The sequence below is a fragment of the Rhincodon typus genome, chromosome 1 (genome assembly GCF_021869965.1).
Source record: "Rhincodon typus isolate 14 chromosome 1, sRhiTyp1.1, whole genome shotgun sequence".
NCBI classification, from domain to species: Eukaryota; Metazoa; Chordata; class Chondrichthyes; order Orectolobiformes; family Rhincodontidae; genus Rhincodon; species Rhincodon typus.
In genome coordinates, this window is record NC_063332.1 from 39756255 (window position 1) to 39774623 (window position 18369).

General features: G+C 39.4%; 1 protein-coding gene across 3 annotated transcripts in view; it reads right to left on the reverse strand.

Annotated features, from left to right (window-relative positions):
* Positions 1-18369, reverse strand: part of cntfr (ciliary neurotrophic factor receptor) — a 386945-nt gene that overhangs the window by 266371 nt on the left and 102205 nt on the right. For all 3 annotated transcript variants that reach the window (XM_048599588.1, XM_048599589.1, XM_020527146.2), the window contains exon 2: positions 13708-13764. The gene's annotated coding sequence lies outside the window, so the exon portion shown is untranslated. The remainder of the gene's footprint in view (positions 1-13707; positions 13765-18369) is intronic.

Genomic DNA, 18369 nt, shown 5'->3' on the forward strand with positions numbered 1-18369 from the left:
GGTGATCACTGCAATATTTGCGTAGGTTCACTGTTCCTGCCATAATTAGATATTATGTTCCACAGCACGCCTTTTTCTTATACCGAGAGAGAGTAAAACTGGTAAGACTAAGAAATCAATGTACTGGTTCTACATTTTTAATTATACAAGACAGATCCATATGTCTCATTCTTCAGTTTTACCGTGTTTTTTTGGGCATTCAAGCAAACAATAACATTAGCTAGGCATTGCACAGAACCTTTGTACCTCTGTACAGAGAATCAGACGGCATCACACAATTTGTCCTCTTTGAAAGCTGACTGGGTACATATTCAAACCAAATTGAGATGCAGGGACAGAATTCCATTCCTGTGATGGCTAGCTAGATTTGGAGACAGACCACTTTGGTCTAAAGGGCTCCATTTAGTCTAATTTTTCCAATAGGATTGTTGAAAACAAATGAAGGTTCCTTTCAGCGTGAAATGGGAGAATTGACCATAGAGAACAAGCCGGTAGTGGAGAAATTAAACTACTATACTCTAGTCCCTTATCTTTGGAGAAGACAAATAATTTCCCAGAAACTTCAGGGAAGCAAAAGTCAATTGAGGAGGAATTGAAGGAAATTAGTTGAAAGAAAACACCACTAGACATATTAATGGGACTGAAAGCTGATAACTTGTTTGGGCCTGATAATCTACATCTTTAGATACTAAAAGGAAATAGCTATGAAAATAGTGGATGCATTGATTATTATCTTCTTTACTGTATAGTTTGGAGCAATCCCACCAGATTGGAAGCTGGCAAATGTAATGTTACTATTTTTAACAAGAATGAGAGAATTACAAACAAGTCAGTCTAATATTGCAAGTAGGAAAAATGCTGTAGTTTTATAAAAGAATCTGATAAGGCAATTAGAGAACATAAACAGAATTAAACAAAGTCAACATGGATTTATGAAAGATAAATCATGTTTTACAAAGCTAACGATGTCAAGGACGTAACCAGTAGAGTAGCAAGACAGAACCAGTGGATGTGGTGTATTTAGAGTTTCAGAAAACTTTTGATAAAACCTCACATAACAGGTTAATGTGCAAGTAGGTTGGTTAGAAGGCCTGCCTCAGCTCCCTAGGATGTAGGCCCTCTAGCCCGAACCCTCTATCCCACCCACTCACCAGCCACCAATTACGCACATGCAACCACCCTAGCCCTTCAGCTAGTATCCACAATGGGCATGGGTGTAATATATTGGCAAAGATTGAGAACTGATTAGTGGAGAGGAAACAAGAACAATAAATAGGTCTTTTTCAGGGGAGGACGAACTTGTGGGGTACCAAAGGGATCATGCGCTTAGGTCTAAACTATTCACAATATCAACCAATTGGTTGAAGGAATCAAACGTAATATTTTAAAGTTTGCTGATGAAAATGCTAGGAAGAATTGGGAGTGGTGATGTAAAGAGGCTTCAAGGTGATCTAGACAAGTTGAGCGGGTGAACAAGCACATGGAAGATGCAGTAAAGATGGATAAATGTGATGTTATCCAACATGGTATGAAAAACAGAACGTCAGACAATTTAAATGGAGATAGATTGAGAAATGCTGATGTACAAAAAAGAGATCTGGGTATCCTTATATGCCTGTCACTGAAAGCAAGTGGGTAGCAAGGCAAATGTTATAATCAAACAAAGAACTGTGGATGCTGGAGATCTGAAACAAGAATAGAAATTGCTGGTGAAACTCAACGGGTCTGGCAGCCTCTGTAGGAAGAAAGCAATGTTAACGTTTTGAGTTGAGTGACTCTTCATCAGAACCCCTTCTCCCAGTGATGCTTCCAGATCTGCTGAGTTTCATCAGCAATTTCTATTTTGTTGTGAAGGCAAATGTTACATTAGGTTTCATTGCAAGAGGGTTCTAGTACAGGAGAAAGAGGTCTTCCTGCAGTTGTATAGGGTCTTGTAAGACCACATTGTGTGCAATATTATCGAAGAAAAGATAACTGGTCATTGAAGAAATGCAGCGCAAGGTTCACCACACTGATTCCTGGAACAGCAAGATGGGACTAATTCTGCCCGTTTACTATGCTCTATATAATTGTTCATTCTGTAGATGTGGGGGGGGACTGCTGATCTGAAGCAAATCTAAACAGCTACACAGGTCAGCAAATACTGAAGTAGGTTGGTTAGAAGGCCTGCCTCAGCTCCCTAGGATGTAGGCCCTCTAGCCCGAACCCTCTATCCCACCCACTCTCCAGCCACCAATTACGCACGTGCAACCACCCAAGCCCTTCAGCTAGTATCCACAATGGGCAGAACTCAAACTTGTGGAGATGAAAAAAAAAATCAAAGAGCTCTCACTCATACACACAGTACAGAAAAGAATACTCACATTCATGAAACCCATTCAAAGATTTTGAACGCTGTCAAATATTCAGTTATAAAATAAAATTCTATGGTAAGAAAAGGAAAGTGAATTTTAATAGGCTTTAAGTGTCTGTCAAAATCATTTTCAACTTGCAGGAAGCGGAGAGCTTTTGTAATTCAGCCAAGCATTCAAAATGAATTGAGCTACCGCAATAGTCCTTAGAAAGTAACAATTATAAAGTCTATTGAAAATAGAGGAACAGATAATAAGAGCAGTTTCTAACCTCTACCTTATGTTCTGTGAATCAAAGCAGTTTCAGCCACCTTCACTCTTACCCCTCACTACCACTGTCTCCTGTCCAAACTCCATGTTCAAAGAACAATAGAATTTTAAACATCACAACATTTATATCGTCTTTGTCCTCTCTTCATAACTATTCATGTCTACACCATAAATTTGAGTCCTCAGCCCTGATGAGGTCCTTGAGAAAGCAAAGATAGGGTTACTTTGAACTCTGTATTCTTCTGAAAAGGCTCTGCTGTGTTTAGATTTCCAATTCACTTGTACCTCATCACCTTACAAGCAAAAATATTATCTAATCAGAAAAGAGGGCAAGAACTACAGATTTTGGTCCTGCCCCATTTTTAAAGATCTCTGAAGTCCATAAGAATGTGGTCAATAATAGTTAACCAAATGGTTTTAATCACCTAATGTGGATCAGTGAAATTTACATAGTTCAAAATAAATATATATTTTAGCACCTTCAACATATAGAAAAGATGCAACTTGCTTTCATTCTAAAGATGAACTTCTCAATTCCTCTTACTGTAATAAACTCATTTTTGACAACTTCCCTGGTTAGTCGGGCACAGGACACTGCTAAATCACCTAGGTTTGTAGGTATTGGGTATATAAAAGGCTTCATTTGGATGTTTGAATTCGAGCTACCATTATAAAAATCTGTTTGAAAAGCCTCTTCTTGCAAGTTGTCAACCCAGAGGGCTCCACATAAAACAGTGAATCTACCTTTACCATCGGAAAGTCTATTAAACAGCTGTCAATTATATCTAAAGTTCTTCAATTTACAAGATGGCTTATAACACACCCATAGATCCTGAAATAGTGATAGCAGATGACATATTGGCCATATTTTAATTCAGACAAACAGCCATGCATCAATATTGAATAAAGGTACTCTTCAACACTGCTATTGTCTATACTGCTCTTAGAGACAAAAAAACTAGATGCTGCAATCCAAAGGTAGACAAGCAGGAGGCTGTAAGAACACAGCAGGCCAGGAAGCATCTGGAGGAAAGGAGGAGTCAACGTTTCGGGTATGACTCTTCAGGGCTGCTCCTGTCCTCCAGATGCTGCCTGGCCTGCTGTGTTCTTCCAGCCTCTTGTTTGTCAATACTGTTCTGGTTAGTTGATACTCCAATTTTTTCACATATGAATAATTTTACAGTTAGCTCACCTAGAATTCAACAGGTATTTTCTACACTGAGAAATACCCTTTGGGATTTTACTTTAACCACTTATATGCGGATTTTAACAATGTAACAGATGTTTTGTATTTTGTGGCATAAAGCCAAACTTATAGGCAAACATATTCCAGCAGGGGTCACTAGATACTGATTATGAGAGGGAGCTAACTGATTTTGTCTTATTCCAGAAGTATTTAAATCAATTGTAAAGGCCTTACCATCACCTTTGCTATAAATTGCTAAATAACCAAACACTACTGAATGAACCAATTCTGAGTGACTCAATACTATATCAATCACAAAATATTTCTGAATAAGCCATTGGCAAAGCTTAATGTTTTTGAAAGGCTACATGTTAAAATGACCTTATACATTCCCAAAACACAAGTTATGTGTATTTAGTAGTTTATGTTCATTAATTCGATTGCCTCCTCAGAATTACATTAGAATTTCAAGAAGAAGTCAACATAACTGAAATGTTTTTCAACAATATAAAAAGGTAGAGATGTAATCAAATGTTTGGCAACTTGACAATCACAACAGACAACTAGCTGATGGTCCAGTTATTTGAATTTTTATTATTGCTGCAAGAAGTTGTTGAAGCTTATTGTCTTGCACTCATCAGGACAATTCGCAAGAATACCACTTCAAAGTGAAAGCCAACATTTGTACTGCATGGGAGTGCTAATTCTCCACGGCAACACCTCTACCAATATATAAATTAAATGATGGTTGACAGTTACTGCCAGGCTTTGTATAAACTTAAAACCAGGCAAATTGACTGATTTCTCAGGACATTGCCTGAGAGATAACCAATCAAATGGTTGTCACCCATTTCGTTGAGCTGAAACAAGCACAGTGCATGTATATGTTTCGTCTCCAGAGAACTGGTGCCTGTATATTAATAAATATAGCTTCCAGTACACATAAGAGCAGCACATCGTGTGCTCAACCAAATTTTAAATTGGTTGTCAATGTATTTCTTTGCAACTTAGGAATCGTAGTCAGACAATCAATAATTTCAATTTTATTCATAGAATACGCGCACTGTTGGTAAGGGCAATATTTATTGCCTGTCCAAATGTCAGGAAGTGTGGTGTACTGTTTACTTCTTGAACTCTAACATTTCGTGTGGTGGAAGTATTCAGAGTGCTTTCAGTGAAAGAGTTCCAGGATTTTGTTCCAGTTCCAGTGAAGGAGACGTGACATTCCTATATCATCATGGTGTGTGGATGATATTCCAATTCATCGCTGCCCTTGTCCTTTTAAGTGGTAGCCTATATTTTTGGAAGCTGTTATCATAGAAGCGTTTGTCAGTTATTACAGTGCATCCTGTAGATGGTACATGTTGTACCAATTATGCATTGGTAGTGAAGGGTCAGTGTTTAAGGTGCTGTATGGGGGTGGGTGGGAGCGGGGTTACAATTAAGAAGGCTTTTTATATCCTGCATAGTATTGAAGTGTGAATGATGAAAAGAGCTATGGGTAGCCAAGAAGTGAATTAATCACCACTCAAATACCCAGCCTCTGATCTTCTTTTGCAGTCTTGGCATTTAAGTAGCCAGCAAAGTTTCTGGTCAATGATAAAGCCAGAAGGTTGATGGTGGCTGATTCAGGAATTGTAATGTCATTCAAGATAAAATGAGAGCTGCTAAGATTCCCTCTGGTTTTGAAATGGTCATTGACTAGCAGCTTTGTGTCACTAATGTTACTTGTCACTTGTCAGCCTAAGCCAAAGCCAGAATGTTGTTCTGGTCTTATTTTATTGCTTGTCAGTTTTAATGTCTGAGGAGTTACAAATGGACCTGAATAATCAGCTGTTATGAAGGAAAGTTATTGATGAAGCACCTCAGGATTACTCATTGATGATTGGACCTAGCACTTTACTGTAGGAAACTCCTGAATAGCCCAAGAATAACTTCTCGATGCGGAGAATCCAGCATATGTACTTATATACCAGCATGACAAAGTGAGTGTATTTTCTTCCACAGTGGGAACAGAGCCACACAAAATGTACCCTCTCTCACAAGGGTATCTATGTTTAATGATGACTTTTCACCAGCTTTTTCACTTAATTGTATATATGCACACTTCTGACAAAATCACTAGAGTGGAAAATCTTGACTTTTAAAATGCCTTCATGAGTTTAGCAATGCTCAAGTCAAGTGTAGTAAACCCACCTCAATCAGATGTATCTAAGGTTACCACAAACTAATGATACAATCTGGAGATTTTCCAGTCTGTAGTAGGTCTGAGAATTTTAACACCAGGTTGTTCGAGGAAAACAGGTTAGAAAAATATAAAAAACATACTTAACGTTAACAATTTGGAAAGCATTCACAGTACTGAAAAAATAATAATATCATTTCAATGTCAATCCTACTGACTTCACTTCAAAAGAATATTTTCACAGAAGATAGTTGAAGATGCCATACAAGATAAAGATGCTTTTTTCTTTCTGTATAACATTGCAAATATCAACAATGTTCTATAATCTCAATAGCATATAATTTCCTGGGTTTCATTGATATCACCAAAAGTTTTATGGTCAGAGGATGTTACAACATTAAGAAACAATGCAGAAATAAGGACTAAAGAAGATAGAATGAAGATAAAGGACATCTGGGTTTGTACAATCGATAGGTCATCGGTAACTTCAGTAAAGTTCAGAATTGAAATTGCAAGATTTTGAAAATGTACCTCTTATTCCCATGTGCCTAATTTATATTGTGCAAATTCTGTGCCTCAATTTTAAGGGCTGCCATTCAGAGCAGTGCATGTTGTGACCTGCCAAAGGCCATTTTTTTTCCATTTGTCTTTACAGTATGCAATGTCTCAGCTTTCAAGTCAAGACAATACAGAAAATGTAGAAAGTCAAGCAGTTTGGAGAACAAAGACATCAGCAGATAATTTCCAAGCTGTACAGCACTTGAGCTGTTCAAGACTGAAAATATTGGACAGATTTTAACTGGAGACGAGCAGGCAGAAGGAATCCTGAGGTTGTATGTACAAGATTAATTTTTCTTTAGAGATTACTAATGGATGGCAATTCTAATTGCAGACAATGCAGCTTTAAAATGGAACAAAGAAATGTAAATTTCCCACCCGAGACACGAGTTTGAACCTGAAGCAAACACCCGAAATGCGGACCTAGTTTCTGATGGTGATTAAAAAGGTTGTAATTGAAATAGATTTTAGTATGTTGCAGTCATACAAAATGTCATCATAACTCAGATACAAGTAAAAAAGGTGAAAGCAGCCTTGCTTTTGAACCTCTAATCCAGCAAGAAGTGAGGTTTGACAAATATTTGACAAATTCTCAAGCTACCATTCAAATGTATCATGGAAGACTGGCCATTTAATCCTATCAACGGCAGGTCAAGGGATAAGCATACCATATAATTATAGTTTCATGAAGAATGTCATTTTGTTTTTATTGGAGAGTTTCTGCCTTCAGAATTCAATGAGGAAAACCTTCCTTCTTAATTTTTATTTATATAGTGAATGCAATTTAAAGATTGCACTTTGATTCAGCTTTTTTCTGGGCAAATCAACATCCTGTCTAGTCATAAATTAAGTATTCTGTAGGATTCTTCTGACGAAGAAACAAATCCATTCTTGTAAGTATAATGCTGTTGGAGTCTGTGTGAACATCAGACTGGTGCCAAGAATAGCAGCTGAAATCAATCGTGGAGGTAATAGAATTTTCTAATACATTTTCCTTTGTTCAATAAATTCATGCAAAGAATTTCTTTACATTACATCGATATTGGATATAAAGTATCTCGAAGTATGTTCATTATTCTAGCTGTGTGCTTGAAAGTATTTTAAGTCTTCGTTTAATCAATTGTTTCACAGAGCCTTGAGACCTAGAGGTCACTTGCAATTTATAAAAGAGAAAATTGATAGCACATATAAACCTGTGATCAAACTTCTCTGTTGAGAAATCTATGTGATAGGTTAAGCCAACAGTACAGAATAGCACCATTTAAAAGCAAACAAGTGAAGGGTATGATGTTTCAAGAAGCAATGGCATGGTAACATCAAGTTTGTTGTTTAAAAGCCTTAAAATGATAACGTTAATCTTACAGGAACGAAGGATTTGTTAATTCCTTTCTCATTCTGATCCTAAGGCAGTCCTCATTTTGGTTTACTAATAACAGCCAAATCTTTGGAAAGTTCTAAATGAACTTATCCCTGATTTCATAAGTGCAGAATTAATTTGGACTACCAATGCATCTGGATTTGAAATGAGCAGTCGAGGTTTAGAGTGGACTATGTAGAAATTTCTAAAGATGTAAATCTGATACCAAGAAAGTATTTTTTTCCACTTACTTCTAAGCCTCATGATGTGAAAACAAAGGTTTCAGTTGGTGTCCAGAACCAGCAAAGCAATCTCAAACAATTATCCAACCCTTGCCTAGTTCTCGTGTGTTCAGCCTGATCATTTTGGATTGTGTAAAAAAACAAACCTTGTCTCATAGCTACAGAAAAAAAAAAGGTAATTGCATTTTATTTTCTGGTTCAGTTCCAAAAGCCTCAAAATTTCGACAAAACTCATTCTCCAAGCTGACAGACTGTATTAGACATTAAAAAAAGATTATACTTCTAGAGCACAAGCTACAAATGCAATAGTAGATAAGACATACAAATTAATCCATGTCTAATAGTTTGCAAGTTTCTGAAGATTCACCAGTCATGAGGTCATGAGTTTTGATAGTTGCTTTTTGAAGAGAATGCAGTAGAAACATTCATAGTTCATGTATTCACTTCATAAAACAGGAAAAAAAATAGGATAAATGTGCAAACCCCTATTGCCTGCTACACAATATAAAATCTTGTCAGATAGGCCTCCAGATAGTGAGATAAGGCATAAATCCCCACAGATATGTTCCAGCTCTACAGGAAATGAAAAGGTTGGCAGCAGGTTAAAAGACCACTTTTGTCCAAAGGATGCAAGTCTGCAACCTGAGCAAACTTTAAAGGGACTAGTTTTGATATAAAACACATGATCCAACCAGACTAAAGTTAATAAGTCAGTCTAATCAATTATTTCTATAAAGGCCATAAAGGTGCACTTGACTGCCCCCACCTCAGTTAAAAAAGTTAAACTATCAGGAATTCATATCACCTATTATAAACTGTATTCAAACTGATTAGGAGTAGCAAAAGAATGAATGCCATCTTAATTAAATCCTTCAACAGTCGTGGCAACTTGTGGATTTAGCAGACAATTTGGTTGCCTTTGCTCAATTCTAACTTGAACTGCATGAAAATGGGAGAGATTTTAATATTTCCCTATAGGGAAGAAAAATTGAGTACAAAGGTGTCTGGCCTAGGCAGTACCTCATACTGAATGTCTGTAAAGGAGGATCAGGTTCAGCTGCAGCAGATATGTATTTCCACAACAATGACTTGCATTTATTTAGTTATTTCAACATGGTAATATATCCAAGACAATCCCTAAGAGATAATCAAAAATCAACCAAAACAAACCACAGAAAGAGAAATTTTATCAAAAGCTTTGTCAAAGAGGAGGAAAGATGCAAAGTGTAAAGAAAGAAATCCAGAGCTCAAAAGTACAGTCAACTGAGGGCTGATTCTCAATGGCAGGGAAAGGATGGAAGTGTGCACAAAGGCCAGAATTCAGGAAAATTATCTAAGAGTTTTGATCAGGGGCTAATTGTTGAGATGGGGAAGGATGAGGGTTGACAAAGGGTGAGATATGAAAGTGAAGTGTTGGTCATACAGAAACAAATTTTGGTCAGCAAGCACAGAATTGCTGGTGGAATGAGATTTGTGAGTAAACTAGAATGACGTGCATTTTCCTTCAATATAGTTGAACGCCCCAGTATATTCAGGAGAGAAATGATAGCTGTCAAATGTTACGAAAACATACTGTACAACAAAAATATTGTGTGCCCACTGGAGAGACCAGAAGACAAAGGAGCAGAATTAGGCCATTTGGCCCATCAAGTCTGCGCCATCATTCGATCATGGCGGATATATTTCTCAACCTCATTCCCCTGCCTCCCTTGATCCCCTTACTAATCCAAAGCCTATTTATCTCTGTGCTAAAGACAAATCAATAACTTGGATGTTCACAGCCTTCTTCAGCAATTAGTTTCACAGATTAACCACCCTCTGGCTGAAAATAATCTCAGTCCTAAAGGGTCATCCCTTCACTCTGAAGCTGTGCCCTTGGGTAACAGTCTCTCCTAGAGAAATTCCTAATCGATTTTTTGAGGAACTAAAACCACATTGAATTGAGCTTGCAGCCAATTTTCATAATTGTACCTTCTACAGTCCAATGGGCTGGAATGGAGTCAACCTGTCAGTACAAAAAAAAAAATGATGAACTCAAGGAATGGGAATGAAGTAGACCTCTTAGCCTATGAGCACAACAGCCAGTCACCTCAACAGGGAGGGGATAATCATTAGATTTATCACTTGAACAATAGAACTCTGGCTAATTCAGGATTCTCAGTCATGGGATGGCACAGTGGCTCACTGTTTAGCACTGCTGCCTCACAGCGCCAGGGACTCCATTTCAATTCCACCCTCAGGTGACTGTCTGTGTGGAATTTGCACATTTTCTCCGTGTCTGTGTGGGTTTCCTCCAGGTGCTCCAGTTTACACCCACAGTCCAAAGATGTGCAGTTTAGATGGATCAGCCATGCTAAATTGCCCATATATAGTGTCCAGGGATGTGTAGGTTAGGTGGATTAGTCATGGGAAATGCAAGGATAGGGTACGGGAGTAAGTCCGACTGGGATGTTCTTTGGAGAGTTGGAGTGGACTTGTTAGGCCAAATGGCCTGTTTCCATACTGTAGGGATTCTATTATGAGAGATTTATTCAAAATAGAATTGAAAAATGTTGGTCACACAAACTTGTTTGAATTCCTGGGCAGTTAGAAAGAGAAGGTCTGTGACAAGTTAATCCTTTGTTTTAAACACCTGTTTTATCTGCAGAGCACCACCAGCAGGTGAGGGACAAGGCCTAGATTTGTAATTTCCTCCCTATATAATTTGTAATTTTTGTCTGTACGTGATTACTCCAGGTTCCAGACAGAATTTGAAATCAACCCAGCACCACCATCTCCAAAAGAACAAATAAAACTGTCTGCATTTTAAATCAGTCCTACACTGGAAGTTGCAGGACCTGCGTATTCGACCTGAAAACATCAAGCTGTTAAGTTCACTATACCCTACTTCAGTTGATCTATCCTTCCCCAATCCAATCATGTTTGTGAGATACGTATGTCTGCACGTGAGAGAAACTTGGAGTGTTTTATTATACTTAACCCAGCCCAAGTACATTAAAAGCTATCCTCTTAAATTCCACAAAATGTCTTAATGGTAAGGTCCTGGGGAGTCTTGCTGAACAAAGAGACCTTGGAGCACAGGTTCATAGATCCTTGAAAGTGGCTTCACAGGCCGAAAGGATAGTGAAGAAGGTGTTTGGTATGCTTGCTTTTATTGGTCAGCACATTGAGTATAAGAATTGGGAAACTTAGAAACATAAAAAGATAGAAGCAGGAGGTGACCATTCAGCCCTTCAAGTCTGCTCCACCATTCTTCACGATCATGGTTGATCATCCAACTCAATAGCCTAATCCTGCTTTCTCCCCATGACCTTTGATCCCATTCACTCCAAGTGCTATATCTAGTTGCCTCTTCAATACATTCAATGTTTTGGCATCAACTACTTCCTGTGGTAATTAATTCCACAGGCTCACCACTCTTTGGATGAAGAAATGTCTCCTCCTCTCCATCCTAAATCATCTACCCCAAATCCTCATACTGTGACCCCTGGTTTTGGACGCATCCACCATCAGGAACATCCTCCCTGCATCTACCCTGTCCAGTCCTGTTAGAATTTTAGAAGTCTTTATAAGAAACCCCCTCATTCGTCTGAACTCTAGCGAAAATAATCCCAACCTAGTCAATCTCTCCTCATACATCAGACCCACCATCCCCAGAATCAGCCTGGTAAACCTTTGTTGCACTCCCGAGAGCAAGAGCATCCTTCCTCAAAAGGAGACCAAAATTGCACACAATATTCCAGGTGTGGTCTCACCAAGGCCCTGTATAACTGCCACAACACATCCCTGCTCCTGTACTCAAAACCTCTCGCAATGAAGGCCAACATACCATTAGCCTTCTTTACCGCCTGCTGTACCTGTATGCTTACCTTCAGAGACTGGTGCACAAGGACACTCAGGTCCCACTGCACACTCCCCTCTCCCAGTTTACAGCCATTCAGGTAGTAATCTGCCTTCTTGTTTTTGCTTCCGCAGTGAATAACCTCAGATTTTTCCAAATTTTTACTACATCTGCCACTGATTTGCCCACTCACCAAATCTGAGATCATGCTGAAGGATCTCTGCATCCTCATCACAGTTCACCCTCCTACCCAACTTGGTATTATCTCCAAGTTTGCAGACGTCACATTTTGTTCCCTCATCCAAATCATTTATATATATTGTGATTAGTTGCATCTGTAGAGGACATTGGTTTGGCCATTTTCAGAATAACGTGAACAGTTCTGGTTTCCTTGCTATAGGAAGGATGTTGTGAAACCTGAAAGGGTTCAGAAGAGATTCATAAGGACGTTGCCAGGGTTGGAGGGTTTGAGCTATAGGGAGAGGCTGAATAGGCTGGGGCTATTTTCCCTGGTGAGTCGGAAGATTGAGGGCGTGACCTTATAAATTCATGAGGGGCATGGAGAGTGTAAATAGACAAGGTCTTTTCCCCAGGGTGGGTGAGTCCAAAAACAGAGTGTATGGTTTAAGGTGAGAGGGGAAAGATTTAAAAGGGACCTAAGGGGCAACGGTTTCATGCAGAGGGTGGTGCATGTATGGAATGAGCTGCCAGAGGAAGTGGTGGAAGCTGGTAAAATTACAACATTTAAAAGGCATCTGGATAGGTATATGAATGAGAAGAATTTAGAGGGATATGGACCAAATGCTGGTAAATGGGACTGGATTAATTTAGGATATCTGGTTGACATGGATGAGTTGGACCGAAGGGTCTGTTTCTGTGCTGTACAGCTCTATGACTCCATGTGTAAAACACTTGCTGAAATGACAAATACATCCATTCAATGATCAGATTTACCTGCCATTGGGAGATGATAGTCCAGTCCGAATTGCTTAGATAACATTGCCTCCAGAGAAAATACATTTAAATTGCAGTTTCCTCAAAATCTTGACAGACATTTGTTATAGCACAAATTCCCGCAGTGCTACTTCAAATAAAAACAAGCATACAGTTGCTGAATGCATTGCCCCATTTGGATTTGATCTATACAAAACAGAAAGGTTCTTGGTTCCGGTCCAGGTTGATGTCAAACCAAGTTGGTAGGGAAAAACAATTGGCCTCCACTTATCACAGATAGTGAGGTGAAAAATCTTTGATGTTTGGGACTGGGAGGTGGAGTGGTTGGACGTTACTGGTTACATTACTGGACTAGTAATCTAGAGACTCAATGACTGTAAACATATTAATATGGAGAATATTGTGGACAATTAGAAGAGTTAACAAGTTTATTTATAAACTAAACCAAATCTGAGTGGTGAAATCATAAGTTGTGATCTTATGGTTGATGCCCATGATACTTTCTACTTCCCCCTGCTTCTCACTAAGTTGTATCTCCTGTAATGAAGATGTAAGCACTGATATAGCAGCGTTGTTGTTGCCGAGACAAAATAATTCAGTAGAACTGGAGTTCAACCCTCACCATGGTGAATTGTGTAATTTAATTCAGCTCAACAAATTAATAAATGGGAAAAGTGTGAGTATAACATTTTTGAATTGTCACTAAAAAAAAAAAATTGGCTAATTCATGTTCTTTCTAATAAAAAGAATCCGCTGTCCTTACCTGGTCTGGTCTATAAATGACTGCAGTTTGACACCGATATGGTTATTCCGAAGTGGCCTAGAAATATTTCAGAAGAAGAGAGTTAATGAGTTATTGATTCTGATGTGTTAAGCATTTCAAATCACTTTAAGTCTTTCTGATCAATGCTTAAGTGAACGGTATGCATCCCATGGCCATTAAGAGTTAAATCTATCACCAAAATTTTATTTCAATAATAAATTCAGGACTGTAATTCTTTTTAATTGGAAATGAAAAAATCACGATTGTGTCAGACAAGGCACTTTGATTATGACCATTGTAATGGAAGCTCCATTTACTTTCTGTGGAGAATGCACTTTTAAAATTACAGGAGAAATGGTAAAGTCGTAAACTGTCAGGGCCATTGTGACTCCAAACCTAAATTCCACCACGGAATTAGGCTGCAAATTTGTCATGCATTGTGCTGTGCAAGCTTCTCCTCACAAAAGAAGGTTGTTGCCACCACCATCCTCTAAGTGCAGAAAACGACAGAGCTTGCTTGGTATATAGTTTCGGTGAGACAAATTATTGCCTGTTCAAATTAGAAGGGCCCCTTGCAAGATACACGATGCACGACAGCAACTAGTTAAAGGCTGAAATGACACGATAATAGGGTGTTTTGGCACATGGTAGTGTCTACCTCTAGACCAGATGGTCTGGATTCAAGTCCCACTTACCCAAAACATGCATCAGAATATATCTCAATAGGTTGATTTGAAATATCTACCATAAGGAGTTTGACTTTTTTTATTGTGTGTTTTTTCTAATTATAAAACTGTGGACTGAAATGAGACAGTGCAGTTTCAAACCAGTGTTTGAAAGGCTGGCTGCATATATTGAAAGCAAGTAATCTAACACCCGTGGCAGTAAACAACAGTTTGAACAAGCGGTAATTGAAATTTGATTTGCTGACAATTTGGTTGAGGGATATATTGATGCAGCTTTTGCTGGCAACACAAAGTCGATTGGTCTGTGGACTAGTGACCAGTTATCAGTGACAGAAATCTTTTTGCTTGCAAACAAACACGAGATTGGTTCTCAAGAGAACAAGTTAGAGAGCAAGAGCGAGAGCGCGAGAGAGCATACGAGAGAAAGAAAGCAAGAGAGCACATGAGAGCAAGAGAGCTTGAGAGCGCGAGCGAAAGTGAAACAGCAAGAGAGTGCATGAGGTTGCGAGAGAGCCCGAGTGCGAGCGTGAGAGAGAGAGTGAGAGCCAGAGAGCACAAGCAAGAGAGTGGGTGCAACAGCGAGCATCAGAGTGAGAGGGGAATGGAGCAAGAGATAGATATAGAGAGAGCTAAGGATATATACATAAAGAGAGAGGGATGGATGGAGAGATAGAGATTGAAGTGTGCGTGTGAGAGAGAGCGAGAGAGCGAGAGTGCAATTCAGTTCTTCCCAGCTAGGGAGTGGTCTGTTTTCTCTACAATAAAAACTCATTGTAAACTTGACCAAAAAAAAGTTTCTTTCCTGCTACAGTTACACTAAGGTGTGGCTTTAACTGATAGGTCAGAGACCTTTCATGAGTGAACCAGCTGCATTGGAGTCTTCTGGAGAAAGACAACTGAAGTAACGTGCTGGCCTGCAGAAGAGTCATAAGGATCACCTCAACTACAGAACCTGGGGGACAAAGAACTGTCTTTACAGTTCTTCCCTTCTGTTTATACCTTTTTATAAACCATGTCTGTTAGTTACCTGTGTGTAAGGGAGTATTAACGGGATTATTGTTTTAATTAGCAGTGTTATATGCTGACAGTTTATAGAAGGAGCTGCAGTCTAATTAATTGAAAAGAACTGTCATTCTTGTTCAGTACAGAAGACCTGTCTATGTGTTCTGTAAACCTGGATCTGGGAGTCAGGGAAATTGGGGAACTTTGCTTACTTCTCAAAACCTTTTGAGAAACCTCCAGGAATAGCGGGGGTCAATTTCCTGAGTGCTACCCCAGTGAGTCAGCACACTACATTGATATGAGACATTGTTACAGAGACTGCGAGGCCATGCAAACAAACAGATGAATAAGGAACAACAGAAGGCCACTCAGCCCTTCATGCCTGCTCCGTCATTCAATAAAAACATTGCGGATCTGACTTTAATCTCAGGTCTACGTTCCTGCATTCCTCCAATAATCTTTCAATCCCTTTGGTGATCAAGAATCCACTACTGTCCGCCTTAAAAATACTTAAAGATTCCGCACCCACTGTTTCTTGAGGAAAGGAATTCCAAAGGCTCAGAACCCATCTAAAGAAAATGATATCTCCTTCTTGGTCTTTAATGGGCAACCTCTTATTTTATTAAGGTCCCTTGTTCTCAATTCTCCCACTAAAGGAAACATCTTTTTGATTCCCGCACAGAGAAGTCCCCGCAAGATCTGGAAAGCCAGGTGTTCAGGTCTCCCTCCTTTGAGATCCAAACCTGTTTTGCCCACAAGTTCATATGACAAAGTGGGTGGTGCTTTTGGCACTCCTCATGTTCACTCTTTCAGACCTTTTGTGCAACAAAACTGTTATCCCTGATCTAAAATATGGTCACTGATAGTTATCACTTTGACCAACTGACTTTGAAAAAACTAATGATGCTTGAAGTGGTTTGTATCTTATTAGGTTTAGGCTGATCTTTCAATCATCCCTACAGAATGGGCTGCTTACAGATTCGTAATCCTAAAGCACGGAAGGAAACTACTCAGACATTGCAACATATCCACAATTTTTTTCTTCAATACATAGTCTTTGTTACGTTAAACCAGTCTATGAGGATAATGTCAAATTCAGGATCTGTGATAATATGCAGTGGATACACGTGAATGAGGTCTGTTAAATACTGAGGCAGTGCTTCCCAAACTTTCTCCCATTATGACCCGCTGAGCTTGAAGATTGTCAGCACCCCATTGAGAAATGGAAAAAGTCAAGAATGGACATAGTGGTGGAGACCAAGATGGTTGTAAGAGCAGGTACCTGTCAGAAGACAGGCCACTGCTGATGCAACGAGGTCAGAGCTCCATAGCAACCACTGCTGCCTCAGAACTTGGGACCCAGCATTCCATTTTGTAGATCTAGTTCGCGTCCTGTACCCCACTTTGTTTTCCTGTGCCTTTAATACAAGGCTGCCCAAAGTATTGTAGGAGATGAAAATCTTAAGCAAAGAACTGAAAAATCGGGAGAGAGAAAAATTGCTAATGGCCTGGATCTTATAGTCACAGAGTTATACAGCAAGGAAACAGACCCTTCAGTTCGACTGGTGCATGCCAAACAAATATCCTAAACTGATCTTGTCGCATTTTCCTATATTTGGCCCATACCCCTCTAAACCCTTTCTATTCATGTTGCGGCTCTAACAAGCAGTGAACGTTGAGGAAAAAAAAGTGCTGTAGGGTTTAAAGGGGAACTGCAAATAAAAGAACAGTAAATAATTTAAAACTGAAAGCCATGAAACTCTCATGGCTTCAGCTATTGTTGTGTCAAAGAGGGCTCGACTTTGCCTGCAAATGGCCTTTCCAGCCACTTTATCATTGGACCTGAGCTGCAGTTTGGGGAGCAAATTCCTGCTACAGCGTATGGAAAAAATAATTCCGCAGTTTTCAACTGGGGGAATGATGAAAACCGCCTCTTTTCCACTGTTTTAGGTCAGTCAAGAGGAGGTCATCAACTCGAAATGATGGTTCTGTTTCTCTCTAAAAACTGCTTCCAGACCTGGGGAGTACTTCCAGGATCTACTCTCTTATTTTGGATATCCAGGCAGTTTTGCTTCCAGATTGACTTTCCAGAAACATTGATTGTGCAGTACATTTGGGAGGAATGTGTTGATACTTTCAAGTTTCCTGTTGTAGTCGTTCCAGTGCTTGTACAGTAACAGCAAAGAGCCTTTCAAGAGTTTAAATTTTGGGTACTCTTCCAGAAAAGAAAATGTTTACATATGTTGCCCATAAGACAAAGCTCTTGGTCAGTTGAATTTGTGAATTGCTGACAACTCATCTGTGCTCAATTAACAGGGCTAAGCCAAGATGGCTAAGTACACCAGCTCATTCCTTTCTTAATATAGGAATAGAAGACCTCCAGATTTCCTGCCCTAGCTACTATGGCGACAAACTCTCAATTTCTGTCTTAAACCAACAGTCAATACTATGAATGATGGCAGTGCACTCCACACCCAAAATGGCTGTCTACACTCTGTCTTCATTGCCTCAAAGTATGGTCACACGGACAAGGTACTGGGGTGCACCAGCAGCCATGGCCTTCCCTCCAAATAAGTGGAGTTGCTCTCAGATGATTGCAAAAGCATTCAGCATTATTTCTGGAATGCCTGGGAGGGTAGTTGGAGCAGGAATCCTCACAACCTTTAAAAGAAAAGTACATGGATGAGCAATACAAATGTTTTAGCTTTCAATGCAATGGCCTAAGTGCTGGAAGAGGAGATTAGAGTAAATGAGTCTGTGCTGACCTAATGGGCCAAACAGCCTCTTCTGCGTTGCATAACTATGATCATTTGCAGACTGCTTCAAAATCGGAGTCCTGAACATATGAAGTTGGACCCGAGCAATATCCAGGCTTGGGCTGACAGGTGGCAAGTAACATTCATGACACAAGTGCCACGCAATGGCCATCGCCAATAACAGTGCAGCCAACGATCACCTCTTGCCAATCATTTAC